At 40.3% G+C, this 18,428-nt stretch overlaps 1 protein-coding gene across 2 annotated transcripts in view; it reads left to right on the forward strand.

Annotated features, from left to right (window-relative positions):
- The first annotated feature begins 1,551 nt into the window (after positions 1–1,551).
- The window catches only part of NT5C2 (5'-nucleotidase, cytosolic II), a 97,998-nt gene continuing 81,121 nt past the window's right edge, over positions 1,552–18,428 (forward strand). For both annotated transcript variants that reach the window (XM_043475536.1, XM_043475537.1), the window contains exon 1: positions 1,552–1,620. The gene's annotated coding sequence lies outside the window, so the exon portion shown is untranslated. The remainder of the gene's footprint in view (positions 1,621–18,428) is intronic.

Raw genomic sequence — 18,428 nt, forward strand, 5'->3', positions numbered from 1 at the left:
TGATTACAAAAGAAATATAAACAATGTAGAAAATCTGGGAAGTTTACGAAAAAGTATAAAGAAGAACTCGCCCTAATTCTTATCACTGAGAGAAAACCACTATGAAAACCATACTCAATTACATATTTCCTTCTAGTCTTGGTGTGTATGTGTGTGTGTGTTTGTGCATGCACTTCATTTTGATCACATTGCATATATATATTTATTTGCTTAGTGCCATGATCTTTAGATACAAACTCTGGCCTTTTTCCACGTGCACTTGGTTTAAAGGTAGTGTCAGACTACCTTCAAACTCCTATTTCTTTTCCCCACATATCCTGAAAAATCCAACAGGTAAGAGTTCAGGGCCTGTCCTCAGCCAACCTGTACTGAACTTGGCTCAAAAACACAAGAGAGGGTAGAAATATTCCAGCAGAGCACTTATTAAAAAGCCTTGGAAGTTTTAGTTGACTGCAAGCTCAATGAGTCAATAGTGCAGGTGCCAAGAATTTTATTTCTTGAATGCAAGGCAATAAGCCCTACGAGGCCTGGTTTGCTCTGATGGTATCACAAACATTTGATTCAGTCTTGGGCAACATACTCTGAAGGAGCCACAATCAAACTGACCACGTGTGTAAGAAGAATGAGGACAGGGACCCTCAAAATCAGGACAAAGGAAGAAACAATGGAAGCAATGGGAGATACTAGTCTGGAAAAGAGAAGATCTTGGGCAGAAGTCTTCAAGTATCTGAAAAGCAGAAGGTGGGAGAGAGATTAGACCTGTTTGTTCTCTGAGGCTCTAAAGGCTAGGACTTGGGCCAGAGAGTGGACGCTTAGGAAACACCTTCTGGCTGGTCAGAGCTGTTGAGGCTAAGGCTTTCTATCATTGAGGAGCTCTTTCAGACGCGAGTTGGTTAGGGTAGGAGATTTTCTTGAGGGTTATGTGCCAGGACTGTGCCGAGGACACTTCCTCTATTATCTTATTTCATTCTGTCATCATCCTAAGAGGTAGGCAGTGTTGTTAAGGATGTATTAACACCTGTATTAAGGATGAGGGAAGTGGTATGATGAACTAAGGTATATCGCACAAGGTCACACAGTTGGCGAGCTGTGGAACGGAGACTCCAACCCTTTCTGACAAACCTCCAAGTCGTACTTTTAGTCATTACTGGGACTCAGGCGTAGTTTGGGCCAGAGGACTTTTTGAGGTCCTTTCGTCTGGCAGATTCTGTGACTGGGAAAACGGATGCCTCCACCCCGCTGAGGGTAAGCTTCGGAGTGTCAGTGAAGTAGTCCAGGGCCCTGCAGAAGGCCCAGGGATGGAGACCTAAGGGACATGGAAGGGTTGTCAACGTGCGTCACCCCACAGCTCAGCAGCAGGCGATGTTCTGTTATTTGACAATCCCCAGACCCGCGCGAGGGACCGGGACGCAGGCCCGCCTAGCGCCCGCACTCCCGCCGCGTGGCCAGGGAGCGTCGCGGCGGCCGGGTTCTGCGGCGGAGCTGGGGGACGGAACAGCGCTCCGGTCCCTGGCAGGGCGCGAGCAGGGGGGCGGTGCCGGGGCGGCGGGGGCGGGGAGAGCGCGCGCCCAGGAGGCTGCGGCAGTTGCGCGCTGGGATTGCTGCCGTGCGGCGGGGCCGGTGAGTGCGGCGGGACCCGCGGGCGGGCGGGGAGCGAGGGAGCGAGGGAGCAAGGGAGGGTGCGCGGCAGAGCGCGCGACCTGTGCCAGGGCCCCCCACCTGCCCCCGCAGCGGTCCTACTCGGCTGCTGTGCCCGTCAGGCTCCTCTGGTCTGAGTGCCCGCCTGCGCGCCCGCGGACCCCGCACCCCAGATTCCGCACGCCCCCAACCCCAGTTAGCCCCCAGCCTCAGAGCAGCCCCTTCCTCCGCGCCGCGGCGACGCCCCCGGCCCCACGTCACGCTCGCGCCATTGTTTCCCGGTCTTGGGCTCGCCGGGACCCGCCTTACTCTCTGAGCGCGGCCCCTAGCCTCCGCAGTCAGTCTCGCCGCATTCCGGCCCGTTCCCCTGCTTTTCCCTCACGCTGGTGGTAGCCCCCATCCTACCTCGGGCAAACACCCCTTTACTCAGTTCAGCTTATTTTTTCCTGCCGACGCCTGGCTTCCTCCCGTCAGTACCCGACGTCTGCCTTTCCGCCAAGTTAATGGGCCTCCCCACCCCGTGCGCGTTCCCGGTCGACCCCCCCTCTCCCCGAGGAAGTAGCCGGCAGCTGTGTTGTTAGGATGCAAGGTTGACTGCGTTGTAGCAAGAACGACCAGAAATTGCCAACTGAAAGCCCACATGCCAGTTTGGTCGTTTTCAGCACTTCCTGGAAAGCTCACTTCGAATTGCAAGCCGCCACGAGAAAAACGTGCTAGTTTTTTCCCAGTGGCTCTCGAGTCCGGGGCCAACTGTCTGGTGGCAGTGCATTCTTTTCCTGGGGACCCCTGAAGCCCTTGAGAGCCGAGAGTGAGATGCGAATCTAAGGCCTGAACCTGTAGTTACAAGCATGACGTTTGGGGGCTTTGACTGTGGTAGGCCTGAGCTTTTAAAGGCAAGTAGGTAGAGTTGGATGTCAGATGTAGCGTTTTCCCTTGCTGTTGGCTTTGGGCCCTTGTTTTGAGGATGCGTTGTAAGTGCAGGGCTCTGCAGTGACTAGTCACCGTTATAGGGTTGTTTTTGTGCGTAGGTGTGCGTGTCCAGATTCTTCATGATTGAACTTGTTTCATATTGTTTATATACTGTTCATTTTGCCTCTTAAAGCAGTATATGCAAACTCTGGTAACTGTAATGTGAAAGAGTGCCATTTATCGTGGAACCGTAATGAAGGGTCCTTTCAGATATTTACCTCGACACTTTTCAACATGGTTAGAATTTTTCCAGATGAAGGCATCCAGGCCTGAAGAGGTTAAGTTCAAGAAGACACAGCTTGTAATTAAAAGCAGAACTCCACATGCTGGGCTGATGCTAGCGCGCATAAACTTTATTTTGGAAATGCTTTTCTGTTGCAATGTAAGCCACCACATTTCGGTATAGCTTGCTACATTATTCTCATCAACCCAGAATTTAGATTTTAGAATTTAATGATCAACTAGTCTGTAAAATGAGAGAGCCCAAGGAGATACTTGGCAAGGGTTCATTCAGCTCCAAGATTTGATTCCATTGTTTGAAAATTTATAATCGGCTACAGGTTTCCAAAAGTTTATAATTGTAGGGAGATTTATATAGATATTTACAAAGGGTATCTGCAAGCCTGATTAGTTATTTCAGGTGTAGCTTCCTAAAGAAAGCCAGGGAAAGGGGAATGTTGGCCAAACGTTCATCTTCTGCCTCTAGACTATTTCTAATTTCTACTGCTTAATGGGGTAAAGAGAGAGCATAAAACTTGTTTTTAAAGTACATCTTTTTATTGCTTGCCTTTCTTACCCAAAATCAAAATTTAATAGTTAAAAAAATCCCCCAACTTTATCATATTATTTGTGACAAATATCTTTTCTAGTTCTTTATTTTTTTAAGATTTATTTATTTTTTGGCTGTGGTGGGTCTTCGTTGCTGTGTGGGCTTTTCTCTAGTTGTGGCAAACAGGGGCTACTCTCTAGTTCTGATGAGCAGCTTCTCTTGTTGTGGCGCATGGCCACAGTGGACTTCACTAGTTGTAGCACGTGGGCTCAGCAGTTGTGGTGAACAGGGCTTAGTTACAGGAAAGCATGTGGGATCTTCCCACGGGACCAGGGATCAAACCAGTGTCCATTGCATTGAAGGGCAGATTCTTAAGCACTGGACCACCAGGGATGCCCCTTTTCCAGTTCTTATGTAAATATAATTTTTATGTAGTTATAATTCCTTTTACATATTTTAAATTTTGCGCTTCCCCACATATCTGGATGTCATCCATGTATCTAGAGAATTCATCTACTTTTCTTTTGTGGAGGCTCCATAACATGATTTTATGCCTACTAGTCAATAGTGCCTGGCATATAGGCTCTCAGTAAATTTTTGTTGAATGAATGTAATATTTTGAGCTGCTTAGGCAACATTTCGGAACACAAAATGTTAAATATCACAGGGCATATATTAAATGACATATGAGCAGTAAAGGTGGTCAATACAAGGGCACTGAGCCAGGAGATGGCATCACACATGTTTAAGGGCCTGGGTTTTGGAGTCTGTGTTTGATACCTGGCTTGCCATACCATTCATGCACCCTTGGAGAACTAACCTTAAGAGAACTTCACTCAGTTTCTCTCACCATGAAAAAGGGAAAAATAGAACAAATTTCAGAGTTGTGTTGGTTCAGTGGGATAATTCCATTGAAGTAACACTGCTGCTGCTAAGTCGCTTCAGTCATGTCCGACTCTGTGCAAGCCCACAGATGGAAGCCCACCAGGCTCACCCGTCCCTGGGATTCTCCAGGCAAGAACACTGGAGTGGGTAGCACCCATTAAATTCTCTGTAAATGTTAGCTATTAGTACTGTGTGGTTTTTTTTTTTTGGTTCAAAATGGAGAGATTACTGTAGGTTGGCGGAATCAGGGAAAACAAGAAAGTGACACTTGAGAGTAAGGAAAAAATGCAAAAGTGGATATATTGAGGGTTTGCTGAATAGATTGCTGTCACTAAAACAAAGAGTTTGGTAGATCAATAGTATGAAATAAAACTGGAGAGAGAAATTCGAGTAAACTATTCAGAAGATAGGCTACATGGGTTTCTTGCAGATAGAGCAAAATTAATGAAGCAAGACAGCCCTTATTTACAAGTAGCTGGTGTTTGTTTTCATTTTTAAAGTTTAGCCCTGAAAAAGTTACTTGTTTTAAGGAAATTGATAGCAAATTGTTATGGAGTGTCAAGTCCTTGTCTTTTGAACAGAGTAAATGTCATGTGACTTTTTACCATTTAAAGCAATTACCTTAAAGCAAATATCATTTGAAATTTGTGTCCTATGATTGGTTACCAAAGTTTGCAGTGGCTGTTTTCCTTTTCATGAAAAACAACTTCAGCAGTACCACCCCCACCCCCACCCCACCCCCCCACCCCCAGCAAAATGGCAAGCAGAGCAGCAAAATGACCCCCTGTTTGGGTGAAATACAGAATCAGAATTAAATTGACTCATTGTTGAACTATTTGTTCTTTTGTGTGTTTCTTTTGGTTGGGAAGCATTATCAAGAGTGTGAGATGAAAAAGGCTGCAGTGTCAGGGTCTCCTTGGAAAGAGAAGATTGAAATCTGGTGCCTGAAGTTTAATGGTTGAATATATACTGTAGGTTCCTTGTTCCCCGATCAGGGACTGACTCCGTGCCCCCTGCAGTGGAAGTGCAGAGTCCTAACCACTGGACTGCCAGGGAATTCCCTGTATGTTTTATATGTATATATAAAATACATATATGTACATATAAAAATATACATGCAAGTTCCAGAGGATAGTGGAGGACAGAGAAGCCTGGCATTCATGAGGTCACAGAGAGTTGGACATGACTTAACAGCAACAAAAATATGATATCAGCAAGTTGGTTGTATATAGTAGGCCTGTCGTATCTGGCTGCAAAATGGGGAAAAATCAGAAGGACGACTGTACTGTGCCATTTTATATAAGGAGCTTGAGCATCTGGGAATTTTGGTGTCTGTGACGAGGGGGTGTGTATCCTAGAACCAGCGCCCCCATGGATTCTGAGGGCCCACTGTGTTAGTATGTTTCCCTTTCAGATGTCCATGGAGTATATGTTTTTTAATGCTTCTTGGTTCAATTTAATGGGATTTCTTTAATATTTTAAATATATTAAAATACAGAATATAATGTAATCATCTTAATTACAGTTCATATTTATTTTGTGGGTTTTTTGCCCCATATTAGTCCCTGTTCTAATTGTGTAGTCTCTCCTTTCAATTTACTGTATTTTTCAAAGGGATAAAATTACCAATGCAGGTAAGGCCTGTATGAACCCTTGCTGATACTGTTCCTCTCTTTTGCCCTTTCATGAATTCAGTAATTATTCCCATTATATTTATATAGTTTTACTAATATGTGTATGTCCATAAAAGGGCATATGCTCTTGTTTAATATGTTACGCACATGATTCTCTTGTTTAATGTACTATGCACAATAAAAAGCTTGTTTTTGAGTCATTGTTTATATTTTTGAAGATATTTTATGATAAAGCATTGTTGAAAGAAGCTCATATGAAGATTTTTAAATGTTTTGATTAGTTTATTTGGTGGTGCTGGGTCTTCATTGCTGCGCTTGCGCTTTCTCTAATTGTGGCGAGCCGGGGCTGCTCTCTAGCTGTGGTACAAGTGCTTCTTGTTGCGGCGGCTTCTCTTGTTGCAGAGAGCAGGCTCAGTAGTTGGGGCACACTGGCTTAGTTGCCCCATGGCATATGGAAACTTCCTAGACCAGGGATTGAAACGGTGTCCCCTGCATTGGCAGGCGAATTCTTAATCACTGGACCACCAGGGAAGTCCCCATATGAAGATTTTCGGGGGAGTATGTTTTTTGGAGGGGGCTATGTTTGACTTCTTGCCCAGCTTGTGTTTCCAGGTTTATCCCAATATTGAGCCTGTTTGTTCTTTTTAAAATTAATTTTATTGAAGTGCATTGATTTATAGCATTATATAAGTTTCACAAATATAGTATTTCTAATTCTGTACACCCTTTGCTCACCACCAAAAATGTAGTGTCCATCGAGCACCATATAGTTGATCTCCTTTACCCATTTCCCTTTTCCTCTCCCACTGCCCCTGTGGTCATTAGTACTCTTTTCTGTCTATGTTTTTGTTTGTGTTGGTTTATTTATTGTTTGTTTATTAGTTTTTTGTATTACACATATGAGTGGAATCATACGGTGTTTGTCTTTCTCCATCTGGCTTGCTTCACTTAGCATAATATCCTTAATGTCTATCAGTGTTACTGCATGTGTCAAGATTTCATTGTCTTATGAAAGTGAAAGTGAAGTCACTCCGTAGTGTCCGAGTCTTTGTGACTCCATGGACTGGGGCCTACCAGGCTTCTCCGTCCATGGGATTTTCCAGACAAGAATACTGGAGTGGGTTGCCATTTCCTTCTCCAGGAGATCTTCTTGACCCAGGGATTGAACCCGGGTCTCCCACATTGTAGGCAGACGCTTTACCGTCTGAGCCACCAGGAAGTCATTGTCTTATGACTAAGTAGTATTCCATTGTGTATATATGTACATATATACCACATCTTTTCATCCATTGATTCCAATCCTGGCTATTGTGAATAATACCAGAATGAACATAGGGGTGTGCATGTATCTTTTTTCAGATTAGTGTTTTCATATACTTTGGATAAATATCCTTAGAAGCTAGATCATATGGTAGTTCTATACTTACTTTTTCGAGGGATGTTCATACTGTCTTCCCTAGTGGCTACACCAATTTATGTTTCCACCTACAGTATATGAGGGTTCCTTCTCTCCACATCCTCACCAGCACTTGTTATTTCTTGTTTTTTTTTTTTTTAATAATAACTTTTCTGTCAGGTGAGCAGTGATATCTCTTTGTGGTTTTAATTTGCATTTCCCTAATGATTAGTGATGTTGTTTAACATTGTTTTTGCTGCATATCCATGTTGATAGATATATCTTAAGTTCGTTCATCTCAAGTGCTCTATAATATTGCATTATGTGAATAACCCAGTTTGTTTATGAATATGTAGGGGTTTCTGCCTTTTTTGCTGTTGTTAACAGTGCTGTAATAAACATTCTTCGATGTGTCATGTTATTTACAGGTGTGAGAGAATTCTAAGCCTAGGGAATTCTTAGGTTGTAGAGTATGAGGATCTTCACCTTTATTAGATAAGGTCAAATTATTTTCCAAAACACTAAATAGGAAATACCCATCAGCAGGTTGTGAGAGTTCCCATTTTGCCATATCCTTGCAAACATGGATATTGTCAGACTCTTCAATTTTAAAATCAAGCTCAATTCATTTTAATATGCTTTTCCGTTTATTGTAATGATTTATTCTGTTTGCATCCATTTATTGTGAGATTTTTGTTCTCTGTAATTGCTGTTCATATCCTTCTTTTTTTTCTGTTGGCCTATTTTCTTTTCTATCATTAGTTTGCAGCTCTTTATCTCTACTTTATACTGACACTCTCCCTGTTATGATATTGCGATGTCCTCTCAGTGTTTGATTGCTCTTTACTTTTTGTTGTGCACGAGCTTTACATTTTTTTTTTAAACTATATTTATTTGATTTATTTGGATACACTGGGTATATCTGTGGTAAAGTGTTAACAACTCGTGAATCCAAGAAAGATGTAAGTGTATTCACTGAACTACCACTGTACTTCTCTGTAGGACTGAAATTTTTCAAATAAAAAGTTGGAATAAAAATGTAAAACTTAAAAAAAACCAACAACTGTAAAACTTGGGCTTCCCAGGTGACTCAGTGGTGAAGAATTTGACCAGGGATCAAATCCAGGGCCCCTGAGGGTTCCTTTCTTTCCACAGCCTCACCAGCACTTGTTATTTCTTGGGATTTTTTTTTTTTTATAATAACTTTTCTGTCAGGTGAGCAGTGATATCTCTTTGTGGTTTTAATTTGCATTTCCATAATGACTAGTGATGGTGTTTAACATTGTTTTTGCCCTGACCAGGGATCGAATCCAGGGCCCCTGCATTGGGAACTTGAACTCTTAGTCACGACCACCAGGGAAGTCCCAAGTTTTACATTTTAAAAAAAATACTTGTTTGTTTATTTTTGATTGTGCTAGGTCTTCGTTACTGCCTGGGCTTTCTCTAGTTGTGGAGAGCAGCGCCTCCTCTCTAGTTGTGGTACACAGGCTTCTCACTGCAGTGGCTTCTCATTGCAGAGCACAGGCTCTAGGGCATGTAGGCTTCAATAGTTGCATCACATGGGCTCAGTAGTTGCGCAGGGCTCCTGAGGTTTATAGTTCTGACTCAGTAGTTGTGGAGCACTGACTTAGTCACTCTGCCATATGTGGGATCTTCCTTGATCAGGGATGGAACCCGTACGTCCTGCATTGGCAGGCAGATTCTTCACCGAGACAACTGGGAAGTCCAAGTTTTAGATTTTTTTAAGTTTTACATTTTTATTCCAACTTTTTATTTGAAAAATTTCAGTCCTACAGAAAAGTGCAGTGGTAGTTCAGTGAATACACTTACACCTTTCACCTGGATTCACCAGTTGCTAACACGGCCATGTTTGTTTTCTTTCCTATATAGATTTTTTTCTCTAAACTGTTTAAAAGTAAGTTGTAGACATCATGACATTTCATCTCTCAAAAGATATATTAATACTTAAATATCCTAAAAGCAAGGATGACCTATAAACCTACAGTATAATTATCACAGTTAATATGAATTTAACATTATTATCTAACATACAGTGCATATTAAAAATTTCTCAGTTGTCCCAATAATGACCTTTATAGTTATTCTTCAGCCCCATCCCTGGTTCAGGATCATGAGTTGCATTTAGTTACCATGTCCCTTTAGTTACCTTTAATCCACAACAGAGCCCCAGATTTTTGTTTGTTTTCGTAATATTGATGATATTTGAAGAGTCCAGGTTAGTTGTTTTATAGAACATACCTCAATTTGGATTTGTCTGATCATTTCCTTGGGTATTTAAATTCAGACTAAATGTTTTTTGGCAGGGTATTTAAATTCAGACCAAATGTTTTTGGCAGGTATAAACTATAAATTTTAACCTAGTCAAATTTGTCCATCTTTTCCTTTATGGTTTGTGTTTATTATCCAAGAAAGTCTTCTCTACCTTGATGTCCTAAGGCTTTTCATCTTTTTTTATTTTCTAAAAGTTACATGGTTTTGCTTTTTTTATATTTAGGTTTAGATGCTATTTTTTCTGCTTAGTCTTATCTTTAATATGGTGTTCAGTTAGCATTTGTGTTACACATTCTTTTTCTGCCATTGTGTTTGTTATGAAATTACTCTGTAAATTCTAAAGACTGCATGGCTTTTGTTATGCACTAAATTGTGAAAATTTTGTTATCTGAACCGTGCTAAATGTGGAGAGCTTGAAACAGCTCAAAGATTCTGTATGAAAATTGCGAACATTTTAAGATATATTTGTAAGAGTTTCAGCATGGTATCTTGCTGTAAATAACACCAAGATGTAACATTGGGATCTTTCACAAATCTGAAATCAGTGAATGCTGTATTCTTAGCCTTAAATTATTGACTTTTGCAATAGGTTTGATGACATAATCCTAGGAGGAACTGAGAGCTTTCAGGAAAGAAAGAAACCGATAGTAGATTATATTTAGGATACTTAGATTGACATGAAAAAAATGTGTGAAATTGTATAGCCTGTGGCATTTAATGGACACTCTGAAGTTTGGACTCTAAAAGTAGAAACCTACTATAACATTCCTTCAAACATAAAGTATTTACTACATTGTGCAGAAGTCATAAGTATTAAACCCTGTGGTCTCTAGTATTATAAATATTATAATTTATCATGCACTGTGTGCCAGCCACTGTTCTTAGTATGTTGCACTTATTGATGCATTAAATCCTTGTTCCAACTGACCATTTTGGAGTAGAAGAATCTGAGGTGATTGTATAATTTGCTCAGTTACAGAACTAATTAGCATTTGAACCAAGTTTTAAACTTGGTCAGTATGGCTCCAGAATCTGTACTCTTTACTACAAGTTTGTTTCTATAATCTTGGTCAAATTATTTATCTTCTTTATGGTGTTTTCTTCTTTGTATAATGAAGATAATGGTACCTAATTCATATGGTTGTTGTGAGAAGTCAGATAAAATATATAGAGAGCTTAGAATAATACATGAAAAAGTGAGCGCTAATTAAATGTTTTATTGTTGTTTAGTCGCTAAGTCGTGTCCAACTCGTTTGGGACCTCATGGACTGTAGCCTGCCAGTCTCCTCTGTCTGTGGGATTTCCCAGGCAAGAATACAGGAATGGGTTGCCATTTCTTTCTCCTAAGGATCTTCCCCACCCAGGGATCGAACGCATGTCTCCTGCATTGGCAAGTGAATTCTTTACTTCTGAGCCACTGGGAAAGTTAGCCATTATTATGTTAGCATTACTAAGACATTGAATTTATACATATCTCTGAATTTTTTAAAAAATTGTTTTTTCTTCTTTTTTGCTGCATTGGGTCTTCATTGCTGCCTGAGGGCTACTCGTTGTGGTGGCTTCACTTGTTGGAGCACCAGCTCTAGGGAGCCTGGGCTTCAGTAATTGTGGCGCGTAGGGTCAGTTGCTCTGCTGCCTGGGGGTCTTCCCAGACTAGCGATTGAATCTGTGTCCCCTGCATTGGAAGGCTGATTCTTAACCACTAGACTACCAGGGAAGTCCCATATCTCCGAATTTTCATCAAATAAGTGAACTAAGCCATATATATGAATGTATATAATAAAAAGGTAGAACTGTCATGGTGATAATTGCGGTGCCCAGGCTCCAGAGTGCTTAGGTTCAGTAGCTGCTCCTCTTAGGCCTAGTTTCTCTGCAGCACATGGGATCTTCATTCTCTGAACAGGGATCGAACCTGTACCCCCTGCACCACAAGGCAGATTCCTAACCCCTGGACCATCAGGGAAGTCCCCATCAGCTTTTTAAAAAGATATTCATGAATCATTATTAAATCATCCATTGCAAAGTATTATATGTTAGCTGAATGTAAAAACAGTTCTGCTCTGTTACCTTTATGCGTTTGACCTTAGCTAATTATAGCAGTGTTTTGAAGAAATAAAAGTCCTATGGTGGTCACCCCTCATCCACAGTTTTGCATTCCACAGTTTCAGTTACCTGCAGTCACAGCCTGAAAATATTACATTCCAGAAATAAACAAGTCATAAGTTTTAGATTGTGTAATGTGAGTATGCCATTCTGAGTAATGTGGTGAAATCTAGCACTGTCCTGTCCGGGATCCCCAATCATTGACCTCCTTATGGCCCAGTAATCCAGAATCACCCAAAGCAAATAATTCTCCTCCTGACATATCATCAGAAGATCAAGAGTAGCCTAACTAACACTGTGTCACAATGCCTACATCCCTCACCTTCATCTCATTACATAGGCATTTTATTTTAAACATTTATTTTTATTTATTTGGCTGCATAGAATCTTAGTTGTGGCATGTGGGATCCAGTTCCCTGACCAGGGATAGAACCCAGCCCCCCTGTATCAGGAGTGCAGAGTCTTAGCCACTGGACCACCAGGGAATTCCCTACATAGGCATTTTATCATCTTATATCATCACCAGAAGAAGTATGAATATGGTAGAGTAAGATATTGAGTGAGAGACCACGTTCACATGACTTTTGTTACAGTTGTATTGTTGAAATTGTTTTATTATTATTTATTGTAGTTAACATGCCTCTTGTGTGCCCTATTTGTAAGTTAAGCTTTATCGTAGGTATATATGTATAGGGGAAAATATAGCTTATATAGCATTCCATACTATCCAGTTTCAGGCATCCACTGGGGGTCTCAGAATGTGTCCCCTCTTGGATAAGGGTTAGGGGGAACTGCTGTACTACATATTCTCAAGCATAGTCATTTAAAACGCTTTCTTTACATGCTGTCTTGCTCCTTTCTGTCAACAACTATGTTGTTGTTGAAGGTCTAGTATTACTCAGATCATTCAGTTGAAAGCAACCTTCATATACGGATGAACTCTGTGTGATGTGGCAGAGTTAATGGAATTCTAGGAGTAGCAGCAGTAAAGTGTTCAGGATAACATAAAATTTGGGTCTTTTTTGGGTCTATTTTTGGAAGTTTAGGAACATATGCAATACAGTCACATTTTCTAGTTACGGTTTCAAACTAGAGATTGGAGCATGTTGTTGCTTGAAGAAGAAAAACAAGTTGTCCTGGCAACAGGTGGTACATTTCTCATTTGACAAGATCTCTTCTTAGTTTTGTTGTTTTCCATCAGAGAACAGGGAACCTTTTGTTTGAAGGCCTGGTGTCGAAATGTTAGCAAAATACTATATTAATCAAGCTAAGAATCTTATGCGTTTTTGAACCAAGAGTAAGATTTCATGAAGATTGATTTAGAGCATTAAAAAGAACCTGTGTAATCTTGCATTTTCAGGTGTACACAGAAATTAGCTTCTGAAAAGCAAAATGCTCCAAATATAGAGGTTTAAGAGTTTATTTCTGCCTGTATATTTCAAGTCTGCATTTCCAGGAACTGAGGATACAGCAGTGAATAAAACACTAGTGGAACTTGCATTTTAGAGAGAATGACTTGGCAGTATAAAACTGTCAAATATGTTAAATCTAGAAGTGTAAATGTTCAAAAAAGAAAAATAAAGTAGGGTACGAGAATAGCTAGTGATATTTGTGGATAGGTAAGTGAGATTTTATTAGTTGGAATTTGTTAGCCATCTGTATCACTTGATGTGTAAACTTAGTCTTTTACACAAATGTAAAATATGGGCAAATGATATAAAGAACTGAATGAAAAATGAGCAAAAAACTGTTCCTTATAAACTAAAAAGACAGGAGTTAATGAAACATTTAATAGTTTATACATAACACACTTTTAAGGAGTCTTACTGGAGAAGGAGATGGCAACCCACTCCAATATTATTGCCTGGAGAATCCCATGGACAGAGGAGTCTGGCAGGCTACAGTCCACGGGGTCACAAGAGTTGGACACGACTTAGCAACTAAACAACCACCACCACCCAAGGAGTCTTATTACTTTTGGGGAGAAATTAGTATTCCTTCGTCTTAATTTATGTGATTATTTTCTTTCATGTGTTTTATGATTAGAAGAAACAAAGGTTACAAGAATACTTGCAAAGCTGTATTTTATTTCAGAGTGCTGTTCTTTGATTTAGGGGTGGGCCTATTAACTACATAAACTGTGATTTAGATTTTTAGCAGTATCGTTAGACAAATTAATCTGAATTTGGATCTGGCTTACTTTGTTTTCCAGGGACTGTATTTGTAAGTAAATTGGTTTGTGGTCTTCTTACAGAAGGGGCCCTTGATGGCAACATAATGATGTAACCAGCTAATGTACCTCTACAGTTTCTTGGTTTTACTGCTCATCTGTCAAGGATTAGGATTATCAAGAGTTATGTGTAAAATGTTAGTGTGATACCAGGCATACATATGGGCAATATAGCTTTAACTTTTCTTTTTCCGTATAGTCAACTATAACAGTTTAATATGTGTAACATTCAGTTACTAGTGATAAAGAGTCCGCCTGCCAGTGCAGGTGAGCTGGCGACACAAGAGACACAGGTTTGATTCCTAGATCGGAAAGATCCCCTGGAGTAGGAAATGCACCCCACTCCAGTATTCTTGCCTGGAAAATTCCGTGGACAGAGGAGCCTGGCTGGCTACAGTCCATGGGGCTGCAAAGAATCAAACACAACTGAGCACAGCGCCATATGCAGTGAAAGTCGTATTTTTGAAAATAAAATAAATTTCAGGTTAAAGTGAGGAAATTTGAAAAAGCCGTTTAAAAATATCCTTTCCATTCAAGTCTCAGAGCAGTGTTCATTGTTTTGAGAATGAGAATGGTTGATTATAAAACTTATAAATTCCTAATTTTATATTTCAAACACAAAATAATTTCCAGTGAAATTTAGTAAAACACTAAGTGTTTGTATTACTGTTATCATTATATATTGCCTATAGTGATACACGTATTCCACTGAAAAATGAATATTTGGTTCAAATTGCTATGTGAGAAAAGTTTGCCAGATGGATCTGTGCTACATACTGTATTGAAGTGCTACTCACTTCTTTCCAAGTGAGCTACTGACGTGACCTGAAACAGACATTAAAATGGCCTTGCTAACCAGGCTGCAGCATACTCAAGGCTTACCCTGCCGTTTCAGTTACTCTGCTTCCTGTTTTCAGAAGTTGCCTGGAGCTTTGGGGGCAGCTGGTTTCCCTTTCTTTGGGGGAGGGTGATGCTGGTGGTGAAGGGAACTATAAATATGTATATTTTGCCTAGGAAATATTTTTAAAGTGTGAAACTAAAGTATTTTGAATGCCTGAGAGTTCAATTGCTACTGTTTAGATAGAACTACTTTGCAGGCTGGATGATTTATATTGAAGCAAAGTACTGTTTCAGTATAAGCTGTACCACTATTGCTTGGAAGGAATTAAAATTTGAGCCTTTTATTCAACATTAGTCTCTGCTGTACCTTACTGAAAAAACTACTCTTAAGCTTGACACTGTAAACAGGTGACAAACGAAATGCTTACCTACTTACTGGAGCACTGGTTTTTTTTGCCATATGATAATCATCTGTAATTTTATTGTTGCTATGAAAAATAGTTCAGCATTGGATAGGCTGGCTCTGTGAATAGAGTCCAAAAGTCTGTCATAGTAACACTTATGTGTGTTAGATAAGATCATAGGAAAACTGTCAAGTAAGGAACTTTTTGAAGATGATTTAAGAAAATCTCACCCCTTAACCTTCACAAAACTGTATAGAGTTCATGGCAGATTTTATTTCATGTTAATGATTACATGGTTAGTTAATCATTTATTTTTATGTTTTTTGTTGAATAAATTTTTATGTTACCTTTGCTGAGATTCTGTAACTTGAATTTTTAAAATAAAATGTGTTTTGTTTAGTCCATGAATGATCCAAGAAGGTGCTTTGAATTTTTCCTACAAATAATTTGAAGAAAGTAATACAAAAAGAAATTAAAATATATGGAGGAACTCTTTTGTTAGTATAATTACTGCCTCTAATTTGTAAGGAAAGAGGGAAAGAAAGGCCTGACTTTTTAAAAATGGTTTTATTGAGGTATAAATACAACAAACTGTATATATTTAGAGGGTACAATAAATTTTGACATATGTGTATAGCCATGAGACAGTCACCATAATTGAGGTAATGAACATATCACACCCAAACGTTTCCTCGGGCCCTTCCACCTCATTTCTCTACTCCAGGCAACCACTGATCTGCTTTCTATCACTGTAGATTAGTTGGCATTTTCTAGAATTTTATATAAACAAAACCATATAGTGTGCACTCAGTTTTTTATCTTTCACTCAGCATAATTTTGAGATTAATTCATGTTGTGTATCAATAGTTCTTTCTTTTTTATTGCCTCATTGTATTCCATTGTGTGGATGTAACACCATATGCATCCATTCACCTGTTAGTAGACATTTGGGTTGTTTTCTCTTTCTGACTATTACAAACAAAGCTGCTATGAATATTCGTGTACAAGTCTATATGGATATATGCTTTCGTTTCTCTTGGACAGTTACTTGGGAGTAGAAAGATTGGGACCCAGAGTAGATATGTTTTAAAAAAAATGCTGGGAGTTCCCTGGTGGCCTAGAGGTTAAGATTCTGGGCTTTACCTGCTGTGGATCTTGTTGAGTCCCTGGTCAGGGGACTGAGATTGTACCAGCTATGCTGCATGGCCAAAAAAGAAAAACAACAAAAAAGAAACGACAAATTGTTTTCCAAAGTGCTTGTCCCATTTTTTTCTTTTCTAATTCTTACCAGCCATGTATTAGAGTTCCAGTTGCTCTATAGCCTCATCAAATTTGGCATGGCTAATCTATTTTTTTTTTGGCCACACTGTGTGGCATGCAGGATCTTAGTTCCCTCACTGAACCCTGTGCCCCCTGCAGTGGAATCACAGAGTCCTAACCCCTGGATCACGAGGGAAGTCCCTGGTCAGTCTTTTTAATTTTAGATGTTTTAATAGGCGTGTAGGAGAATCTCATTATAGTTATAATTTGCATTTCCTTGATGATAAATGTTGTTGCGTATCATTTCTTGTGCTTATTTAACATCTGTATATCTTTTATGATGAAGTGTCTGTTTAGGTATTTTGCCTGTATTTTGATAATTAGATTCTTTGTCTTATTGTGTGTTGGGTTTTTGTTTGTTTGTTTTTAATGATTTCATTTATTTATTGTTGGCTGTGCTGGGTCTTGGTTGCTGCACAGGGTTTCTCTTGTTGCAAAGCTGGGGCTGCTCTCCAGTTGCGATCATGGGCTTCTCATTACGAGGGCTTCTCTTGCTGTGGAGCAGTGGGCTCTAGGGCACTCGGGCTTCAGCAGTTGCAGCATAAGGGCTCAGCAGTTGTGCACAGGCTCAGCAGCTCCCCAGCATGTGGGATTGTCCTAGATCAGGGATCAAACCAGTGTCTCCTGCATTGGCAGGCAGATTCTTTACCACTGAACAACCAGGGAAGCCCTCTTACTGTGTTTTGAGAGCTCTTTATATGTCCTGGATACAAGTTCTTTTATTGCTACTGCTGCTGCTAAGTCACTTCAGTCGTGTCCGACTCTGTGTGATCCCATAGATGGCAGCCCACCAGGCTCCCCCATCCCTGGGATTCTCCAGGCAAGAACACTGGAGTGGGTTGCCATTTCCTTCTCCAATGTGTGAAAGTGAAAAGTGAAAGTGAAGTCGCTCAGTCGTGTCCGACTCTTAGCGACCCCATGGACCACAGCCTACCAGGCTCCTCCATCCATAGGATTTTCCAGGCAAGAGTACTGGAGTGGGGTGCCATTGCCTTCTCCGAGTTCCTTTATTAGGTGTGTGCAAATGTTTTCATCATCTTTAAGGATTTGAAATTCCAGTTGAGCTATTTCAAATCCTAAAAGATGATGCTGTTAAAGTGCTGCATTCAATATTCAGCAGCATATTTGGAAAACTCAGCAGTGGCCACAGGAAAAGGTCAGTTTTCATTCCAGTCCCAAAGAAAGGCAATGCCAAAGAATGTTCAAAGTACTGCACAATTTCACTCATCTCACACGCTAGCAAAGTAATACTCAAAATTCTCCAAGCCAAGCTTCAACAGCTATATGAACCGAGAACTTCCAGATGTTGAAGCTAGATTTAGAAAAGGCAGAGGAACCAGAGATCAAGTGCCAACATCTGTTGGATCATCGAAAAAACAAGAGAATTACAGAAAAACATCTGCTTTATTGATTACTCCAAAGCCTTTGGCTGTGTGGATCACAACAAACTGTGGAAAATTCTTAAAGAGATGGGAATACCAGACCACCTGACCTGTCTCCAGAGAAATCTGTATGTAGGTCAAGAAGCAATAGTTAGAACCAGACATGGAACAGTGGGCTGGTTCCAAATTGGAAAAGGAGTAAGTCAAGGCTGTATATTGTCACCCTGCTTATTTAACTTATTTGCAGAGCAAATCATGTGAAATGCCAGGCTGGATGAAGCACAAGCTGGAATCAAGATTGCTGGGAGAAATATTAATAACCTCAGATATGCAGATGACACCACCCTCATGGCAGAAAGTGAAGAACCAAGAACCTCTTGATGAAAGTGAAAAGGGAGAGTGAAAAAGCTGTCTTAAAACTCAACATTTAAAAAATGAAGATCATGGCATCTGGTCCTATCACTTCATAGCAGATAGATGGGGAAACAATGGAAATAGTGACAGACTTTATTTTGGGGGGCTCCAAAATCACTGCAGATGGTGACTGCAGCCATGAAATTAAAAGA

The sequence above is a fragment of the Cervus canadensis genome, chromosome 8 (genome assembly GCF_019320065.1).
Source record: "Cervus canadensis isolate Bull #8, Minnesota chromosome 8, ASM1932006v1, whole genome shotgun sequence".
Taxonomy (NCBI): Eukaryota; Metazoa; Chordata; class Mammalia; order Artiodactyla; family Cervidae; genus Cervus; species Cervus canadensis.